Here is a 19,365-nt window from a genome sequence, read left to right on the forward strand (position 1 = left end):
TGCAGAAGGGTGAAGGAAACTTGGGGTAGGAGAAGGGAGGGGAAGGGGCTGCTTGTGATGCTGCAGAGCTGCCGGGCACACCTGAGGGTGCTTGGCAAGAGGAGCTAGGAGCTCTTACCCCTGGGGAGGGAGCTGGGGGGTGCTTGGCTGTAAGTGCTTCCATAACCCTCAGATAGAAGTGATTTTTCTGAGGCATAAGTGAATGGCAAAATAATAAACATCCTTATAACAGCAACGCTCTGGTAAATGCCTGGGGCCATGGAGGTGCTGGGGCAGGCAGCCTTCCCCACAGCCAGCAGCAGGAGCAGAGCCCCATCCATGTGGTTTCACCAGGGAGTCATGGCCCAGAGAGCCTGGCCAGGATGACAGGGTTAAACACCCGCTTCGGGGCAGCCCTTGGCAAGTAGAGAAGCTGCTTTTCAGGACCTGGCCCAACTCTACAGCTGGTTGTAAGTGCAAAGCCACCGCAGTGTAGGACTGAGTACCATGAGTCTGTGTTTTGGTGTGACATGAACTTGATGCCTTGCATGATGGGTTCGGTGCTGTGTGTCCTCACCAGCCTGGAAACATGACTGCAACTTGTGCAGAGGCACTGGGGCTGCTGGAGAGGTAATGAGCTCCTGTGCCAAACCTGTGGAGCTTTGCACCTGAAGCAGCACGTGCCTGGCCAGGCGAGGGGCTTGCACCAGGACTTGACCGTGTGCAGGGAGAAGGGAGCAGGTCTCCAGCCCAGATCCCTTGAGAGGGGGCCGGGAACCAGCCTGGACATATCGTGCCCTGCCAGCTGCTGCCAAGGGCTCTGCCTTCACCTGCCAGCATGTTTTCTCCCTCCATCCCAGAGCCCAGGGTCTATTCCACCCCCCACCCCCCCCTCATAAGCTTGGTCTGACAGAGCCCTGCTCATTGTGGTGCAGGGACAGGCTTGGCTGCATCAGGAACAGGGAGCAGAGTGCTGGGAGACCTCTCCACCGGGCAGGAGATAACAAGCCAGGTCTTTGGGAGAAACAAAGTAAAGTTCATGGTGGTGTCTGAGGGGCATGAGGCTGTTGCAGGCAGAGGGAAGCGCTGCTGCTGCCCATGTGCTGCCTGTGCTCTGCAGTGTTCTCATCAGGATGCTGCAGGATGGAAGGCACAGAAGTCCCCACTGACTTTGTTACAGTAACAGAGACTGAGCCTCCTCTAGCAGGGAAATGCTCTTTAGCTGCATTAACAGGCTGAGATCTGATGGGAAAGATTAAAAAAATTGGTGTCCTCCACATCACTCACCTGAGACTCTATCAGACTTGCCACAATTAGGAAAAGTCACATCGAAGGCTTCATTTGTAAAGGACCAAAATAAGAGAAAACATTTGGCCCAGAGGGAAGCAGAGAAGGAATTTAAGCTGACTCTCATCTTTCATCATTTGCCTTCTCCTGCTCCTGTCTTGGCAGCCCCAGTATTTTGCTTTGTCTCCTTCAGGTGACTAATCATTAGACTAATTAGTTGCTAATCAATGTTTAATTAAAACTTAGTTGTTAATTACTGGAGGTGGTACTGTAGGTTGGATATGAAATGTTATGAAAACATTTTTAAGGGCAGTTTATGGGAAGCTGGCCTCCCTTGTCTCTGGTGTGTCCCTTGGTCAGGGTCCCCCCGGGGGCCTGATATCCTAATAGAAATGGGATGGGGACTGATATCCTAGCAGAATTGGGATGGGGGCTGTGGGTGTAACACACCAGTATGGCATCACTGCACCCTGGAGTGCCTGCTGCCTGCTCTCTGGAGCTGGCTCCATCACCTGGGACCGGGCCATGGTGTGGGTGGCTCAGGAGCATCCCTGACACCTTCCCGTGGAGCAGCTGGGGAAGGAGGTGCATGGGCAGCCCCAGGCAATGGGTGACATGGAGAATGTCCCTCCTGGTTCCCTGTTGGGATGGGAAACAGTCAAAGCAAGGTCCCAGTGCCCTGCCCAGGGCTGCAAGCCCCTTGGATGTTGGGTCCCGGCTCTGGGAGCTGTGTGAGCATTTGGAATGCTGACGAGCATCCAGCCAAAAACCAAGTGCAGTGGTGTAGCTACCATTCCTGTATCTCCCTGCTCAGCCTCCATCTGTTCCCTTGAACCTTCCTGAAAGCGGAGGCCGGGCAGCAGGGCTTGTCTCCAGAGAAGGAGGTTTTGTTATGCACATTTTGCTTCGTGCAAGTGCCTGGAGGTTTTTTATGCACGATCCATTGAAAAGAGCCCGTTAAATATTCCATCAGTGACGTATATGTAGGTCACCCAGGTGTGCTGCTGCCTCCAGGTACCAGCTCATTTCAGCCCTTGGTGAGGAGCCTGTGTCTGCTCATTAATTCTGAGGTGGCTTCTCCCTCCCCCTGTCCTGGGTCAGAGGCTGGGGGGACTGGTGTGCCTGGCTGGGAGCTGGGGCTGGCCCTGTGGGTCTGGGGGCTTTGTGCAACCCTGGAGGGATCTGCAGGGCTGGGGGTACCACGTCTTGTTCAAGGGCCCTAAACTCCACTCCGTAGAGTGGGCACCTGTGAGAGGGGGGCCAGGGAAGCACCCCCAGGCTGGGGCAGGGGACCCCCAGGACCCCCATGCAGAAGAGCTGTTGCCTCATCTCGGGGTGGTGTGGGACCCCCCCTCCTCAGGGGCTGGGCTGTCCCGGTGGGGAACAGGCACTTTGCAAGTGCTGTACATATGCTAATGACGCAAATTACATTCTTTCTGCTCTTTACATTCCTTATTTCACTTTACTTGTCATTTTATGACTCGTTTTAATTTCTTGAGAGCAGACCCGTAGGATAATAAGGTCTGGTGCTGCAGAGGGTCCCGAGGCAGACACTGTGTCTCCATCCAGACAGAGACGCTGGGAGCACTGCTAATGTGCCTGCGTCTGGATCAAGTGGTGGCATGTTCTTGTCACCTGGGGAAGAGCAGGGAGTTTCTCTGCAGAACCTGAGAAGTTGGGCAGCTGGACAGGAGCTGATGTCCTGGGGCCCGTGGGAGAGCCAGCTCCTGGCCTCTCTGCTCAGTGTTTCCCTTGTTCCTCCTCTGAAAATGGGCACCATTTCAAGGGGTCACTGAGCCCAGCTGGGTCCCTGTCACCTAGATGGCGTTTGCTGCAGAGATGGGTGCTGTGAGGTGAGGGGCAACTCCAGAGCTCTCCTGACTGAGGCACTGGAGAGTCTCAGCCCTCCTCAGGGCGATGTCCCCATCCCGGGCTGTCCCTGGCCAATTCCTGTGCCTCCCTCCAGCTGTGAGCCAGGACTTGTATCACTCCCCACACTGACTTACTCTGGCAAGTGTGGGCTGGGGTGCTGCAGGGCTGGGGAAGGCGAGTGTACAGGTACACTTTTTGCTTGCTTGATGCCACTGGATATGGGGTTTTTTTTGAAAAAAAATTATCTTTTCTCCCATTGCTAGTTAGACAAAGATGCTGACAATGGACCAGGGTTTTGGTGATTTGGATGGTGACAATGCAAGGAAATGGAGCTATGTTTAGAAATAATTGCTTTGTCTTTTGCAGAGGTATTAGTGCTTCCATGCTGGCAGTTACAGGAATTAGCTGAAGGTATTGGTGACATAAATACAGAAGCAAAATTATTGCTGCTTATAATCACTTTCATGTGTGTAAGAGAGAAAGAGAAATTATCAGGGCACAAAGAGGAGAAGGAAACAGGGAGCCAGAGGGGCAGGAGCTCTGGGGTCTCCAGTACAAGGCTGGTACATCCCTGGGCTCTGCTCTGGAGGCCAGAGACCCTGCGACTGTGGTGCTGGGGTGTTGCTGGTGCAGCTCTGTGCCAGCCCTGGTGACTCCTGCTTCATCAAAAAGAGATGCTGGCTCTGCCGTGGGGCTGAGTCCACCTCTGCGGGCAAAGTCCCAGGAGAGACCCACAGCACCAGGGCTGCTGAATGGTACCTTCCATGGAGCTGGGTTTGGTCCTGAGGGAAGGTGGATTACTGGCAACGGCTTGGCTGGATGGGAGCTGGGGCAGATGGAGTCGCCCACCCTGAAGTGAGGCCTGGGGGGCTGAAGAGGTCCCCCCTGCTGCTAGCTCTGGGGGAGGCAAAACAGGCCGTGCCCATCCCAGCAGACACCCAGCCCCTGTCAGTTGCCGGTCAGGCAGCCAGCCTGGCGAGCCATCTGGGAAGCAATCACGGGATTTTTCTTAACAGTAGCAAGTGGGGTTCAATATTTTGCTTCTGGAAAATCATTAACCATCCAAGGAAGGAGTCGGGTTGTAGGGACAAGCACAGAGTGGTTCTGGATGAGTGGCTGCAGGCAGCGTGGTTGAGCTGCAGCAGAGAAACTCGCTGTGCCGAGGGCATCATTGCTGCGGTGTCCCAGCCGCCACCCTGCATGGGTGGGAAGGTGGCCTGGTGGCATCCGGATGGCATAATCCATCCCACATCCCAGCTGGCACTCAGCTGGTGCAGGGACACAGCCTGGTGAGAGTGCAGAGGTGGCTGCCAGCCCTTGGAACCAGAAAGGTCTTTGCAACCCGGAGAAACTGAAGAGCCACAAGCATGGAGCGTGTGAAAATGAAATGGTGGGATCCTCCTGCAGTGCAAAAGGTGCTTGATGTGGAGAGGCTGATTCGTATAAGCAGCACCAGAGGGATGCACAGCCAAGGCGAAGGTTCCCTGTGGCAATGTCCACCTGTCCCAGGATCCTGGTGCGACCAGCCCAGGCTCCTCTGTGAAGGGAGGTGCGAACTGGGGGGATTTAAGAAGTTGCAACATTTAGGCAGTTAAAATGGGATCATGTGTAAGGTTGTAAACTGAAGGCCCCACACAGATGCGGGTGCTCACTGGCAGAGCGGCAGCCCCACGTGGAAGTGGCTGTGGATGGGAGTGGGAGGATCCTCCTGTGGAAGAGCCAGCATAGCCCCTCAGGAGGCTGCTCTCCTCTGGATCGTGGAGCTGCTGCTCTGTTGGGAGCACCTGGGGATGCAGTCACGGCTCCAGCAACGCTCTGCTCTCCCACTATTTGTTTCTATCCAGCTCCGGTTCCTTGCAGGCAGCATCCTCCCTCATCCCTGCCCATTCCTTGGTGGCAGGGCTGGCTGCGAAAAGTAAAGTCAAATGTTGGGAAGGAACAGATCTCTGATGAAACAAGGCCATTCATGCTTTCAGATATTAAATTCCATGCAGAATATTAAATAATTTCCTCTTCAATGATCCCAGTAAATTTAATTAGCTCTTGTTCCCCTGATAGAGTTGTCTCCACAATCCTGAAGCACTGTGTTTGGAGCGAAGGGGAACTCTGCTCCTGTTTGAAGCACTGCCTTCCCGCAGTGTACACACTGCAGCTGCTGCCCCAGGAGAGCGGACCCTCGGAGGCCACTGCATTTCTGTCCCTACCGCCACCTCCCTGCTCTGTGCTGGAGCTCCTTTGGAGCAGGATCCCGGCTCCAGCTGCAGCAGTGGGGAGGAGTGGGCTGGCGTGTGGAAGCCCTTTCCTCTCCGGTCCAGCTCCTGGCAGCTGCCCTCTGGGACGTGGTTTGAGGCGGGTTTTGTAGACCGTGTTGGTGCAGCTTTGTGCAGAAGATGGTGTGAGCTTCTGTGCCTGGAGGGTGAAGGTCTGGGGAAAGGGAGGAACCTGCTCTGGGCAAACTGGGACTGGGGAAAATCAGCGGGGTTTGGGTGACTTGTCCAGGGCCTTTTCTGTGGCCACTTGAGAGCCAGCTCCCAAGCAGGGAGGGATGGAAATCACACAGGTGCTTGACTCTCTGTAGAAATGTTTGCTGGTGATGGTTGTGGGGGCTGGTTTGGGTTTTTAACTTCTAGAACCTCAGAGCAAAGAGGGAAAAAAAAAAAAAAAAAGAAATCCCTCCCTGATGGAAGCAGCTAATAGCGGGTTATGAATGTGTCCCTGGCATGGTTCATTAGCTGCCATGACATATTGAGAGCTATGAGCGGTATGATACCAGCAAATCAATTCAGAATTTAATCTGAAAAATAATGTGGGGCAGTTGGATCATGCAACACGTTACCAAATATTTCTCCTCAGCTGAAATAGAGCAGCTCTTGTCTCCCAGTGCTCCTCCTGCCTGGTTGCTGTGCAAAATGCAAAATAAATAAATAAACAAGTACCTGATTTAAAGATGATTAATTTGCATAATTAGTGCTGTGTCAAATCACTTCACTGAGGTGCAAGGCACACTTTGCTGTAGATGTTTGCATGGACATCTTTCCAGGTTTACTCAAGCTCACCTGATTTCACGTTTAACAGTCCTGTAAGGATGTAGCATCAGCATTGATGGGATTTCATGGAGTCAGAGGGGGAGGCAAGACCCTGGAGGCTGCAGGGAGAAGCCCCTGCCAGCTTTTGCGTGCCCTGTACTGTGTTGGAGCAAATGCCCTTCCCTGAAAATATGTGCTGCAGCAGGTGGCTGTGGTCCTGGAGCCAGGAATGAGCTCAGAGCTAGCTCTGCTCACGGGCACAGATCTGTAGACTCTGGCCAACACTGGCTCCTTGGAGAGTGGCAGCGACGTGATGGCTGAATTCTGGCCATTTTGTGTCCACTTGCTGTTCACAGTTCTGCTCCAAGGATTCTTTGGGAAGGTGTTTGGGGTGGGCAGCTGGGGACCAAGCTGGAGGCGGAGGCAGGGATGGGGCCTGACCCACCATGCGTGGGAGGGGGAAGCCAGGCGTCTGAGCGGCTGGGCAGCACCCACTGTGGTGGCTCCTTTGCTTTTTACAGGACTTACCTTTCTGCAGTGTCTCCTGACATTGAGCACAGCTAATGCTGCAGACTTGATCGCTTGGCATTGGGGAAATCCCAGCAGTGAGGCCAGTGGTGCTTCCCTCCTCAGCCTCCTGCTCCCAGGCAGGGACTCGAGGTCTGAGCACAGAGATGGCTTCAGGCTCCTTAGTCTCCATCTCCTGGAACAGGGGACACGGCTGCAAAACACCCAACAGGTGAAGCATTACACTGAAGACATAAATACATTTAATGTTTTAAAACACACCGTGCTTCAGGCAGCCCTGGTTGCATGCCCTCACTCCTTCTCCCCCTGTAATGGATATCCAGATTGTTCTACTGATCTTGGCATTGTTTTAGTAATTGACTGATGCAATGCAATGTTCACTGATCTAATAAGTTTGTTAGTATAATAGAGGTTCAGGATTTTGCTGTTAATGTGCAGTGACAATTGCATTTTAGATTTGCTCATTATGTTGCATAGCTTAGCATCTATTGTAAATTATATTTAAAAAAGCATTATTTCAGAGCACATTAGCCTGGCTTTCCCTGCTCCTTTCTCCAGTGCTGGAGAGTGCTTTGCAGGCTGAGCGTGTTCATGACCAGACGTGCATTCAGCTCCTGGCTGGGTATTGCACGTTCCGCTTTGGGTTTTTTGGGTCAGGGCATCTGACACTTGCCAAAAAAAATATCTGGGTCCTGCCATGTCATCCCACCGTCTCCATTGCAGCCAAGGATGGTGCAGGTACCCGGTGTTCTGGCAGCTCTCTGGGGAAAGCTCCAGCTGGCACCATTCCCCCAGCTTTCCAGTGGGCAGGGGGCTCCGTGCCGGCCCCCCACCCACGCAGGTAGGATGGGTGCCAGTAGGTGCAGGTGAACCTCCTGGCAGAGCCAGGCTTGAGCTGCCGGTGCTGGGTCAGAGCTGAGCACACTGCAAATGTCCCCTTTTTGGGCAGAGTCATGGGGAGGGCCTGGACCTTGTTTGGCGTCTCAGAGGCGAGGGCCCCTGAGAGCTGGAGCCGTTGTGGACGTGGAGGGGCTGCCGCCACCTGGTCTCATGTCTTTTCCCGATACTGAATGGCATCTGTTGCCTAGCAGAGGTCTGCAGATCAGGGACTGGCTGCTTGGCACTGTCCTTGCTGGGGCTCCACAGGGGGAATAATGGGGATGACACGCTTGGCCCTGGGGACTGGGAGGATCCCACGTGCTGGGGTTTTGCTGTGTTCCATGTTTACAGCATCTGCGTTCAGGAAAAGCCCAAGACGGAGTTGCAACAGGTCTTGTCATCTCTTTCTTCCAGCCACGATTATGAGAAGGAAAACCTCGTTGTTAAGGATAAAAAAACCCCAACCAGCAGTAACTTAACAACTATGACTGCCTCCAAATGAAGGCCCTAAATGGCAAATAGACTGTGAAATAAGCTACGAAAAAAAGAAAACTACATATTTTTTCCAGATTAATAGCTGTTCCCTCTGGTTCATGTAACAGCCTTGCAAAAAGGCAGGGGTTTGTTGACTTGTGCTTTTTCTGACTGCTTCTCTTCCCTCCACTGCTGCTTTTGTGCGTTCACTGCCATTACCCCCTGCCTGCTTCTCCTCCTTCTCCTCCTCCTCCTCTCCCATGGCCGGCTTCAGATGCTAGCCCTCCTGGAGACCCACAGGCAGATTCCTCTGGTGGATTCCTCTCCTGGTGTTGCCCCAGCTGGGCATGCTGCTCGGATCTGGCCTCTTCCCGCTGGGCATCGCGAGGTTGCCTAGCAATCCCGAGCATCACCGCCTCTCCTCCTCTGGGTTAGCACGCGCATGCCTCCCGGTTTGCAAGGCTGCATCTCCCGAGCAGGTACCAGTTTGCATTTCTAGGAATAGGTGTCAACAGGGACCTGGCTCGGAGGCTTGAAATGCAGAGAAAATTTTGCAGAGCTGAGCTCTCCTGTCTTCCCAGTTCCTTGTTCTCCAAATCTGCTGCCTGAAGCATGTTCAGCCTCAATGAACCGTGAGAAAACAGCACAGCGGGGCATAGCAAGGAGCCATCCTGACTGAGTGCTGCCTTTGTCTGGCAGGTCGTGAGAACAGGGGCTGGTTCTCTGACAGAGCAGTGAGGCTCGGGGTTGGGTGCTTGCTGCATCCTGGAGGGCTAAAAATGTACATTTATGATACAAAATGGATGTTAAGATGTATGAGGTGCGTTTGGTGCATTTTAGAGTCCTCATTCACGATACAGCTCTGTACAGCTCTGATGATTTTCTCTAAAACGTTCCTCAAAGCCCTTGGGAGGAAAGACAAACTGTTAGGAGGGGGAGGGGGGGAGCGGTGCTTGTTTTCAGGGGGTCACACGTGGACTCTGCAGGATACTGATAATGTCTCACAGATGGACCGTGTGCTAAGTTCACAGGAAGGAAATGATAGCTTAACCAGGCAGCAGGTATTCCAGATATTTCTCAGGAGCTATAACTTACAGAGGTTCACCACAGCCTTAACTATTGGGAACCACAAATAAATCATTTGAGCCAAACAAAGGTGCTGAGCCCCGTCCAGTAACCCGGGAGGTCTGCAAGGAGCAGTTTGCTGCCACTGTGCTGTGTAACATCCCCTGGGCTGGGGTGTGTGTGTGTGTGCTCAGCTCGGCCGCACCTGGTACAAGGGACCCGTGCTGCCAGAGCGGCCACCGCTCCTGGCTGTTTCAGGGAGATGGCACTCCGCTAGCGAGCTCAGGAGAAAGGGCAGAACAACAGGACCTCTGACAGCCTGTGGTTTGCAAAATCTGGGCATGCATCATGTTCAGCCAGCTTCCTGGGGGGGGAGGTAAACAGCAGAAAAATGGGAGAGAGCTGGGAATGCCAGAGGTCTGCTCTTGCATAACGCTCAAGGAAGGACTACAGCTTCCAGCCGCTGTGGGAATGCCCGAACCACTGCCCAGAGGGCCTTAAAATTAGATGTAAAGAGAAGGAAGGGTAAGAGGCCGAGACACGCAGAGCGCTTTAGTGAACCCGGGGTACGCTGCAAGCCTACATCCCAGGGGCTGCCGGCACTGCCTCGGTTTTCCCAGTAGTTGCAGGAGGAGCAGAAACTCTCTTCCTCGCTGCCGTCCCGAGGGGCGGCTGCACCGGGCCCGGGCATCCCCCCGGCCCACGGCCCGGCGGTGGGGTCAGGGCGGCGCCAGGCGCGGGGGCTCCGCTCCTCACTCACCCGCGGGGCCAGGCAGGGGCGGCGGAGGGAAGGCCCAGGGCCGGCGGGAGCGACCCCCGCTTGGCCACGGCTGCGGTACCTTCGTGTTCGGGGCAGAAACGGGGAGGGGGGGAAAAATATGTTAAAAAAAGGCTTTCTTTCCGGCCCGGAGGTGGGAGCGCCCGCCGAGCCCGCTGCCGGGCCGGGAGCCCCTCGCTGCCGAGGGAGCAGGGCCGGGGGAGCGCGGGGCCGGGAGGTGGGACCCGGTCCCGGGAGACCCCCCCGGTCCCCGCCCCACAGGTGTCCCCGCCGGGCCTCGCCAGCCCCACGGCGGGTGGGGGGGAAGGGAAGGGGGAGGGGATCAGGCGGGGGGCGGCAGCCGCGGGGCGGGGCGGGCCGGGGGCGGTCGCACGTGCCCCCCCCGCGGCGCTCGGCGGCGGCCGGGGGCGGGCGCGCTCGCTCGGCGGCGGCTCCGGGGGCGGCGGCGGCGCGGGCGCAGCCGCGTGTGAGGCTGCCCGGTGAGGCGAGCCCAGCCCGCTGCCGCGCCGCCTCCTGCCGCCGGGCTGCCCCGGTCGCCGCTGCTCGGGAGATGCTGTTCGGCGGGCGGGGACCCGCGGCTGCCCTACGCCTCCGCGGCGGGGACCTCTGAGAGCGTGAGTTACCGGGGCGGCGGCACCCCCGCCCGGTGGCACCGGGGAGGGGAGCGGGGAGGTTGCGGGGGAGCTCGCCGGGGCGCTGGGCGGGGGGGAGCGGGCGAAGTTCTGCTGGGGTGGCCCTAGGGGGAACGGAGGGCTTCCACCGGGAGCCGCGGTGGCGGAGCGCATCGCGGGGAAAGGCTGGTGGCTCCGGGCGCTGCGGGGTGGAGCGGGGTGCGGGGTGGAGGGCCCGGTGGCAGCCCCCTCCCCAGCGCCGCTGCTCCGCTGCGCCCCGGGATGAAGTTTCGCTGCAGCGGGTGGTGCCGGTTCGGGAGCCTGAGCTGGGCTCCGGTAACGGAGCCCGCCCGTTCGTAGCGTCTCCTCAGGCTGGGGTTGGCTGCGTACTTTGCTTGTGGAAGGATGCTGCCCCAACTTCTCGTTAAGTTTGCATTGTAGATTCTTAACGGATGTCTTAATTAGGTGCTGTTGTTAACAGGCTAATTAAAATCACGCCCTCCAGGTGAAGGTAAATTGTAAGAAAAAGTTGGGTGACATGGAGTCTGGATTGACAGGGTGAGGGAGGAGGAGGCGGAGGAGAGGCTCCCGCTTGGTGGCCGGCCTTGGGGAGCGGGCAAAGCCGCAGGCGCAGAGCTTGGCCCCGCTGCCAACGGGCAGAGCCAGGCGAGCATGGCAGCTTTCCCTGGCCTTGTCCTTTCCTGAATTCCAGCCTGTCTTCAGGAATTTCATTGCAAGGTGAGCTCGTAGTGCCAGCGTGGGGGGCTCATGTGTGGGGAGGGATGGATGGAGAAGGCCTTTCGGAGTCACCTGCTTTATTTCTGTCGTGTGTCAAAATGCACAGTGCCATCACCCAGCACCCCTATGCCAGTGGTCCCCCGTCGGTGCATGTGCCAGGAGGCTGCACGGCACACAGCATCATGTCCGCACGCTTAAAGGCAGATGTCTGAAGTAAACAAATGTGGCATGGGGGTCTGGGAGCAGCTGTGCTGCCCAGGAGCTGGGCAGGCCCTGCGTGGGGATGGGCAGTAGGCTGGCAGGAGCTGGGGGCACGGAGCTGTCCCTCTGGCTGGAGCAGCCTCGAGAACTCTGGGATTGCTTCGTTAGTGCCTCTGTGTGTGCGCAGGCGGAGGGATGGCGGGGGGTGGGGGGCAGAGCAGGGAAACAGGGATTTCTCAGCTTTTCACTCCAGTAAGCATGACATTAACAACACAGACTATTTTTGGTTGCCTTTCATGAAGGTTTGAAACTTGCTCTCTGCCTCCATGGAAGCCTGGCCTCGGGCAGGGTGGCTCTTGCCACCTGGGTTTCTGTCCTGGGGGGCACAGCCCAGGGTGGCTGCAGGTTGCTGTGTGCTGTGGGAGGCTGCAAGGCTGGGGAATACCTTGCTCTTTTTCGCCTGCTAATTCTGCCCAGTCTTCTCCAGGGTGTCTGGGGCTCATGATGTGTCTCACAGTGTGTCGAGGGTGTACTCCGCTGCCCTGGTGTTATTTGCATTCTAGCGGTACCAGAGGCTGCAGCCAGTCTGGAGGCCTCGCTGTGCTGGGTGTTGTGCAAGCACAGATGAAGGCACTCTGTTCCCCAAAGAGCTTCCTGGTTTCAGGCTAAAATGGTTGAGGCGTGATAATGCCTCACAAAGCAAGAAATTAAGGCTATTTTTCTGGATAATAGATGGAGAAAGAGCCTGGAGCTGATAATTTTTGTGGAAGGATGATTGCAGTGGGTTGGGGCTGGCAGGGCTGCCCAGATCTGGCCAGTCGTTGGGAACTGGTTCTTGGCTCTGGGGAGCTGTGGCGAGGCCCTGCTTGTTATTTCATAGGAAACACAGAAGGGTGGGGGTTTTTTTTCACCCCTTTCCTTTGAAGTGATCTGTGGGATTGTTCAGCACCACAGAAAGCCTTGGCACAAGGGCACACAAACGCTTTGCTGCAGCATTAGGTAAACCTTTACCAGGGTTAAGGCAGTTGCTTTTGGGGCACGGCTGTGTGATCCTGCCATGGGCACAAATTTCATGTAGCGAGCTGAGGGGGTGGTTTTGGAGCACTGAAGAGGGGAGCTCTGGAGCCCACAGGCCAGCTGGCTGGTGAGCTGCTGTGGCCGTGAGCCCAGTGCCAGGTACCCAAAGGGGCACAGAGGGACCAGGATGTGACTGGGAAACCCCTAGCCTGGCGGCCGCAGCTCTCACTCCTTCCCAGCAGTTTAGGGACTGCGTGGGGACAGATGTCGCAGTGCTGGTTGTGCTGAAGGAGCTGTCACCGATGGACATCTGTGCCGGGAGCCTGCACAGCATGAGGCAGCGCTGCCAGGAGTGCGAGGCTGGTGTTGATCGTGGGTACTCCTGTGCTCAGCCGCAGGGCTGCTGCGGTGCCCGTCCATTCCCTTCCCACTGTTCCTGAGTGAGAGGGACCTATGCAGGCTGGGAGGATGATTTTTAGGATGCTGACCTTTGTTGCATGTGATGCTTCTTTTGGAAAACTGGCTCCTCCAGCTTTCCTTTCCCAGACCTGGCCAGTCATGCATGCTCCATATGTTCCCAGCTTACAGTCCTTTTATGACAAGGGCTGAGATTTTTCTCTCTTTTCAAAATAAAGGACCTCTTTCCCAGTTGCACTTATTTCTCCATCTCCCATCACTAGAACATGTCATCCTTAATTAAGGTGTTGATGTCCCAGGCGGTGGGATGGCCGGGCAGGCTGCACACTGTGTTTGCCAGTGGTGGAGCCCGTCTCTCCGTGCTGCTGATGGTTGCTGATGCTTTGCCTCCCTGTCCTGCAGAGCAGGTTTCTTCTTTCCTGCCCTGGGTGGGATGGTTGAGCTCATTTGCCATGACGCCGGAGAGGGATCCCCAGACTCCCTAGCCGCACAGGAGCGCAGGAGTGGGGCTGGAGCCATGTGCTGGCTGGGTTTGGGTGCTCAGGGGGGATGCAGGTGTCCCTATGAGATTAGTGTCTCAAGCAGCTCGTCCAGCATGGGCCGTATTTGCTCATTCAGTGTATAAATAAAGGTTTTTAAGTGTATGCATTTACTAAATTAGTTTGTCGTCACAATTTTTTAAATGGATCAGCTGACGGTAGATAAATCCCTCTGAAGGTTATTGAGATAATAAAAGGCATGAGAGAAGTTCCTTAATTTATTTGAGTTCTCTTTTAATTTACAGTCTTACAGGGTGAAAGTACACTGAATAATTAGTTCTTATGACTGATCTGCTTTTTTCATACAACTGCGGAAGAGAAAGGGGAGCTGGTGGTGAGGTTTGAGACCAAGCTCGCAGAGAGGGGTTGAGCTGGAGGTGGTACAGCTGCAGCCGTGCGGTGCTGGGAGCCTGGAGCTCCTTGGGCATTGCTGCAGAGGTGCTGGGGTGGATCGGTTGGCAACGTCTGTCCTCTTTGCACATCTGGAAATAAGAAAGTATGGGAGGCTGAGGTGCCTTTCTTGAGGTTGTGGAGTGAGTCAGTGTCTCAGCTGGGTTTGAAAGGGGACCTGCAGAGCAGCTTGCTTTCACGTGGGTCCAAATGCCTTTTGCTCATTGGCAATGAATACAGTGAAGTGGAAAGGAGACATACTTGCAAGCGTGTGAGCTGACAGGCTTCCCACTTATCAGCCTAGAGCTCGTGGTGACCTGCCCCAGCCCCTCTCCTGCCCCGGCTGCTGCTGGCTGTTGGCTCAGGGGGATTTGCTGCTCTCAGGACCCTTGGGGAGCAATCGCACCCTGCCAGTGGGCAGGGCAGCAGCCCCAGCTGAGAGCTCTGGTGCTGCCTTCCACCAGGATTCTACTTCCCTTGCCAGGCTGGGATGCTCAGGGCTGCCGCAGCAGCTCCTTTTTTCCTCTCTAACCTTTCACAGTACAGGCAGGGCCTGTCATCGGTGCTGTTCCAGGGCCTTCTGCTGGAATCATCTGAGGTATTTTGGGATGTACATTCTTGCAAATTAATTGACAGGCTGAGATACCAGATGAGGAAGCAAAATTTTCTTCTCCGTTATTTCATTATGTATTGAGATTAAATTTTTTTTGAAACTTTATTTTTAATAAACCAATCTAAAGCTAGCTCTCTCCTTTGCTCAGCTCACACTTGGATGCTCCAGGCATCATTGTGTCTTCCAGACTAGACAAGATTGAATTTCTAATGGGTAGAAATAAGCACACAAGCATGGGATCCTTTTTCATGTTTCTTTATCCACTGCGTACATGGCTGCCTGGCACGGATTGTCCTGCCAGTGGCTCATGCCTGTCCCAAGCTTTGCTGGGAATGATGCCATTCCCTCATTGGCATCTCCTGACCTCACCTCTCAGCCCCAGACCACAGGCATGCCTCGGCAGCACAGCAGGGTCCGTGCCATTTTAACCTCCTCTGTGGGGCATCCCCCCGGCCAAGCCCCCTTGTCCCAGTGCCACCCACGCTGCTGCCCAGAGCTCCCTTTCAGGCTGTGCTTTCCCTCTGTGGCTCTTGCTGTGTTCCTCGGGCCACTGCGGCAGGAGAGCTGTGATTTTATTTGCAGCCGTGGCACACAGCCGTGCCGCTGGCAGTGAGGTGTGACAGCTGGTACGCACGGGACCCCGGCTGGGGAGCGCTGGGGAGCACAGGGGCAACGGGGCAGCCTGGTGCCTTAGCCATGGGTGTTGCTGTTGCATTTTTTTCTGTTGCTTTTTGGCTTTACTGCTCAGAAACTCTTTCTGCTCCCGTAAGCTTCCTGGGCAGAGGGTGTCTGCGGTGCTCAGTCTCTGCTGCGCTGCACCCTCGTTGCTTGCAGGGGCACTTGGGGCTGCAAGGATGGACCCTGCAGTGGCAGGGAGGGATCTGGAGGGTTTCATTGCTGGGAAAAGCTGGTTTCTCCCGGCATTTTGTTGTTGGTTTTCCCAAGCAATGAAGAACCGCATGCTCATGTGGGCACTGCCAGGCTGCCTGCGCCCCTGCTGCAGGGATGTTTTTTTAACTGGGAAACTTAAAAAAACCAACAACCAAAAAGGCTTTTTTGTGATCTCTGCTGGCACTGCAGTGGGGTGTTGGGATGCTGCCCACAGCCCCCCAAGGCCTGGGTGGGGATGGTGGCTGCCGAGCCCCAGCCAGTTCCTTCCCCTCCTGGCCGTGCCACGGTGCCTGCTGTGCTGTGGTGCCTGATGTGCCCTCCCAGCTGCACGGCTCTACCCAAGCAGGGGGCAGGTGAAAATGGTATTTCAATATATAAGAGGACCTGGACTCACTGGGGTTTGAGTGGAGCTGCTGATGCTCCCTTTGGGCAATCTGGTGGATTCCGGATTTCTTGAAACTGGAAATCTGGACTTTCTGAAAAATGGCTTCAGTTCTGTAATCTGCTAAAATCATCTTAAGGAATCTGTGAGCAGGGCATGTGCATGGCCAGTGCTCAGACAAAACAGATTTATTGAACCAGAGGAAGTCATTGCAACTAAAATTTGTGGAAGCGATAAAACAACTTTTGACAACTGGCTCACCTCCTCTGCAGCCGGGAGAGAATATTTTCCTCTTGTCGGATCGATAAACAATTAATTCTAAAGCAGGGAGCTGGAGAAAAAGGGAGACTTTTCCAGATTTCTAAACTCTTAATCAAGCTCTGGGTAAAACATAGATGTGAGAATCTGAGACCTGCTGATAAAATCTTGACCTTGATAACTGGTTCCTCGATTCCTGGTCCACAGACGATACTGTCTTTGCTGAATAAATCTACTTTTAACTATAGAACTTGTTCCTAGGTATTTATACTTCCAATGTGTTTAATGTAGCCTTACTTAATAATCTGCTTCAAAATGCTGACCTTTCCTCCACATTTTAATTGAATTCTAATTTCCATTCAGAATCAGCTTAAATTAAATGAGTTTAAAAACATAGTAAATAATACATATAATTCACTTACTCTTACCATAAGCTGTGAAAATAAAGAATCCAAATCACTATTTAAACCTGCACATGGCACATCCTTCTTGTTGGCAGAAGCCCTGGCATCCTTTTGCTAAATGGGATGTCTTTGCAGATTGACCAGTAAGAAAGAGAAATTAATTTTAAGCCAGTAACCAGAGTCCAGATGGAAATGCAATAGCATGCCATCAGTTGGCAGTGCTGTGCCAGGGAGTTTGCCTCGTGGCCAGCAGCGCCAGCTGGAATCGGCCCCTGTGTGAAGGTGTGGCCAGGTGCTACCTGTTGCAGGGCAGATGTTGGGGTGAGCAGTGGTGCTGGTCCTCGCTGCGGGCAGCCCGGGGTGGCTGGATGGGTGACTCCCTGCCCCACATCCCTGGGGTGGATGGAGGAAGTCAAGGCGTGCTCCTCATCCCACCTGTGCCCTGTTTCCCGCAGTGCCCTGGGGTGAGGGTCTGCCTCCCGCGTGAGGCTGCAGGCAGGGGACGAGGAAGGGAGCAGTGGCTCCAAGGCAGTGATGGTCACAGTAAACCCATCCCCTTTGGCGAATGCTGGAGCAGGGCAGTGGGGAAGGTGCTGCGTGCTCTTGGGAAGTGGTGCAGTGTTGACTGATAGAGCCACTGCGATGTCTGGGTCCCCACTGGGTGGGTTTGGGTTTGTGTGCCCAGCTGGGCTCAGGGAGCTTTTGGTGCCTTTTTCTTTGGGGCTCAAATGGTGTGCGGTTGCAGTTGGGTGGTGACAGTGCTGGTGTGCCATATCTCTGGGTTTGGGAGGCCCCAGGTCACTGGGAGTGCTGACAAACCTTTGGGCTCTGGCAGATCATCTTTGCTGCTGTGACTGATGGAAATCGTGGGTTTTAATGACACTTCCCCAAACAGCATTTGGGTCCATAACACCTGATGGGTGCGGCACTGTCAGGCTGTGGATGCGATCAAGCATTGTCTGTTTGCAGGCTGAGAAGGTCTGTTTGCCCTCCGGGAGTTACTGGGGTTGTCTGAGAGCCTGTTTTGTGGGAAAAAGGGATTACAGACCTCTCACAACTTGTGGTTTGGTTTCTGGGCACCGAAGGACTTTCTGCCGTAGCACTGTAGCAGGCATCAAACTGGTGTGAGCTGAACTGGGGGCAATGCTGCTTTTGGCTGCTTTCTGGGCCCTGGGAAGGTGACCCCCAAGGCTGGGGTGTCAGAGTCCTGGTGCTCGTTCCCCTCTCTGGCAGGTGTGGGGTAGGGGCTGCGGCACTGTCAGTGTGGGGCTCTGCGTGCAGCTGTGGCTGTTCAGTGCATACAAATGGTGGATGCTGCTGGAGAACATCGCTCTGCGCTGAGGGGCTCTGCAGGCAGCCCAGGTAATCTGCACGTCAGCACATCGCTGCTGCAGTCGCCCAGAGCCGTGCTACAGCCGGGTGCTTCCGCTGCGCTTGGGAGGCTCTGGCAGTGCCACGGTGGGAGGACATGCTGGCAGTGTGCTAGTGTGGTCTGGCAGCAGCACTGCTGGGGGTCTTCCCGTGCCCCCCGTGTGAGAGCAGGGCTCGGGGTGCAGCCACAGGAGCCCCCAGAGTGCGAGTGGGCAGGCATTGCACGGGAGGGCTTTTGCAAGGCAGATCTGCCTGGGAAGGTGCTTCATGGAATATGCAAATCCTGGTATGGAGAGAGGCCTAAATCATTATACACATAGCCAAGATTTTTTTTAAATAAAGCTATCTACAGTATATTGCAGAAGTAATTAGGAATCCTGAGCTGGCTGTATCTCGATCTTTATAGCAACATAGCTGATAAAGCATGATTCAGGGACCTCGTTATCTTTTTTTAAAGAAGTTTTTATTTAACTTCCGTGAAGTTGCCATGGTTACTCCTGTGCATGGCTTCCCTGCTTCTCTTGCCTTAAGTGCAGCTGCTAGCGTTGAGAATTAAAACGTCTACATTTGGAGCAGCCCTGGCCTCCCCCTGCTGTAATCCTGGCTGTGCTCTCAGGGGGAGGCTGCGGTTCAGGAGCCTCCGCCATGCCGACCCTGCAAAAGGCATTTTCAGCTCCTGTGCTTGAGCTGTTTGGCTTAGTAAAGCCTTGCCTTTCCTGTGCTAAACAAACAGCAGGAGGAATTTGGAGGGTGCATTTGGGTCCCCGTCAGTGTGGGAAAGAGACACTCGTGCTCCCTGACCCGAGCTGCCTCTGCAGCCATGCACCTCGCGTGGCCATTGCTCTGTGTACGCTGTTGCATGCTAAACGGTGTTAATGGCCCTGTTCATATCTCTGATGTCCAAAACCAGGGCTGGAGCCCTGGCTCCTTGTGCGGGATAGAGGAAACCTCACTGCTGCTGGAGCTGCTGCCTTCTGCCGCGCAGCCTCTGCCCTTGTACCAGTGCTGGGAGCACTGGTTTTGGAGTCTTCTGCACTGCATTTGGCTGCTGCCAGGGGTATGGTGGGGAGGACGCTGGTGGTTTTGTCCAGGTGTGGCTGTGGACACCCCACGCTGCAGCCCATGTCCCAGATCAGGGCTGCAGCCCATGTCCCAGATCAGGGCTGCTGGGATAGCCCAGGGTGGCTGTGCCATGGTGGCTACATCAGCGCAGGTGGCCTCTGGCTTCTCCTTTACTTTCTCGGTGACCCTTGGGGCCCTGGCAGCCCTGTGAGCGGGTGTTGTGGGATGCTGCAGTGCCTGTAGCATGCAGGAGCCCCCTTGCAGCTACCCCCAATGCCAGCTGGGGACTAGGGACATGCTGGTCAGGCACTTCTCCTGCAGGGGATGTGCCACCTTGGGCCCCCATCACTGTGTAGCCCCCATGTGCTGCGGGAGAGTTTTCCTTTGGTGCAGGCAGGGGAAGAGGGCTGCTCCACCACGGGCGGCAGCAAGCTGTTGGTGACAAAGATTAAGTGGCTTGCATGTGAGATTCCTGTGATGTGCTGTGGATGCACGCCCGCTGTGCATTGGCACAGCCTAGGAAGTTCCCTGCTGTGTGACACAGGGCTCTCATGGGGCGCAGGGGGGTCCGGGGCTGCCCGTT

The 19,365-nt window shown here is 55.3% G+C and overlaps 1 protein-coding gene across 16 annotated transcripts in view; it reads left to right on the forward strand.

The window, feature by feature from the left end:
* Positions 1-19,365, forward strand: part of RBFOX3 (RNA binding fox-1 homolog 3) — a 188,720-nt gene that overhangs the window by 31,512 nt on the left and 137,843 nt on the right. For 13 of the 16 annotated variants that reach the window (XM_055697003.1, XM_055696947.1, XM_055696996.1 and 10 more), the window contains exon 1: positions 10,274-10,502. The exons of the other annotated variants lie outside the window; for them this stretch is intronic. The gene's annotated coding sequence lies outside the window, so the exon portion shown is untranslated. Of the gene's footprint in view, positions 1-10,273; positions 10,503-19,365 lie in introns of those variants that run through there. 16 annotated transcript variants of the gene reach the window in all.

The sequence above is a fragment of the Falco cherrug genome, chromosome 1 (assembly GCF_023634085.1).
Source record: "Falco cherrug isolate bFalChe1 chromosome 1, bFalChe1.pri, whole genome shotgun sequence".
Taxonomy (NCBI): domain Eukaryota; kingdom Metazoa; phylum Chordata; class Aves; order Falconiformes; family Falconidae; genus Falco; species Falco cherrug.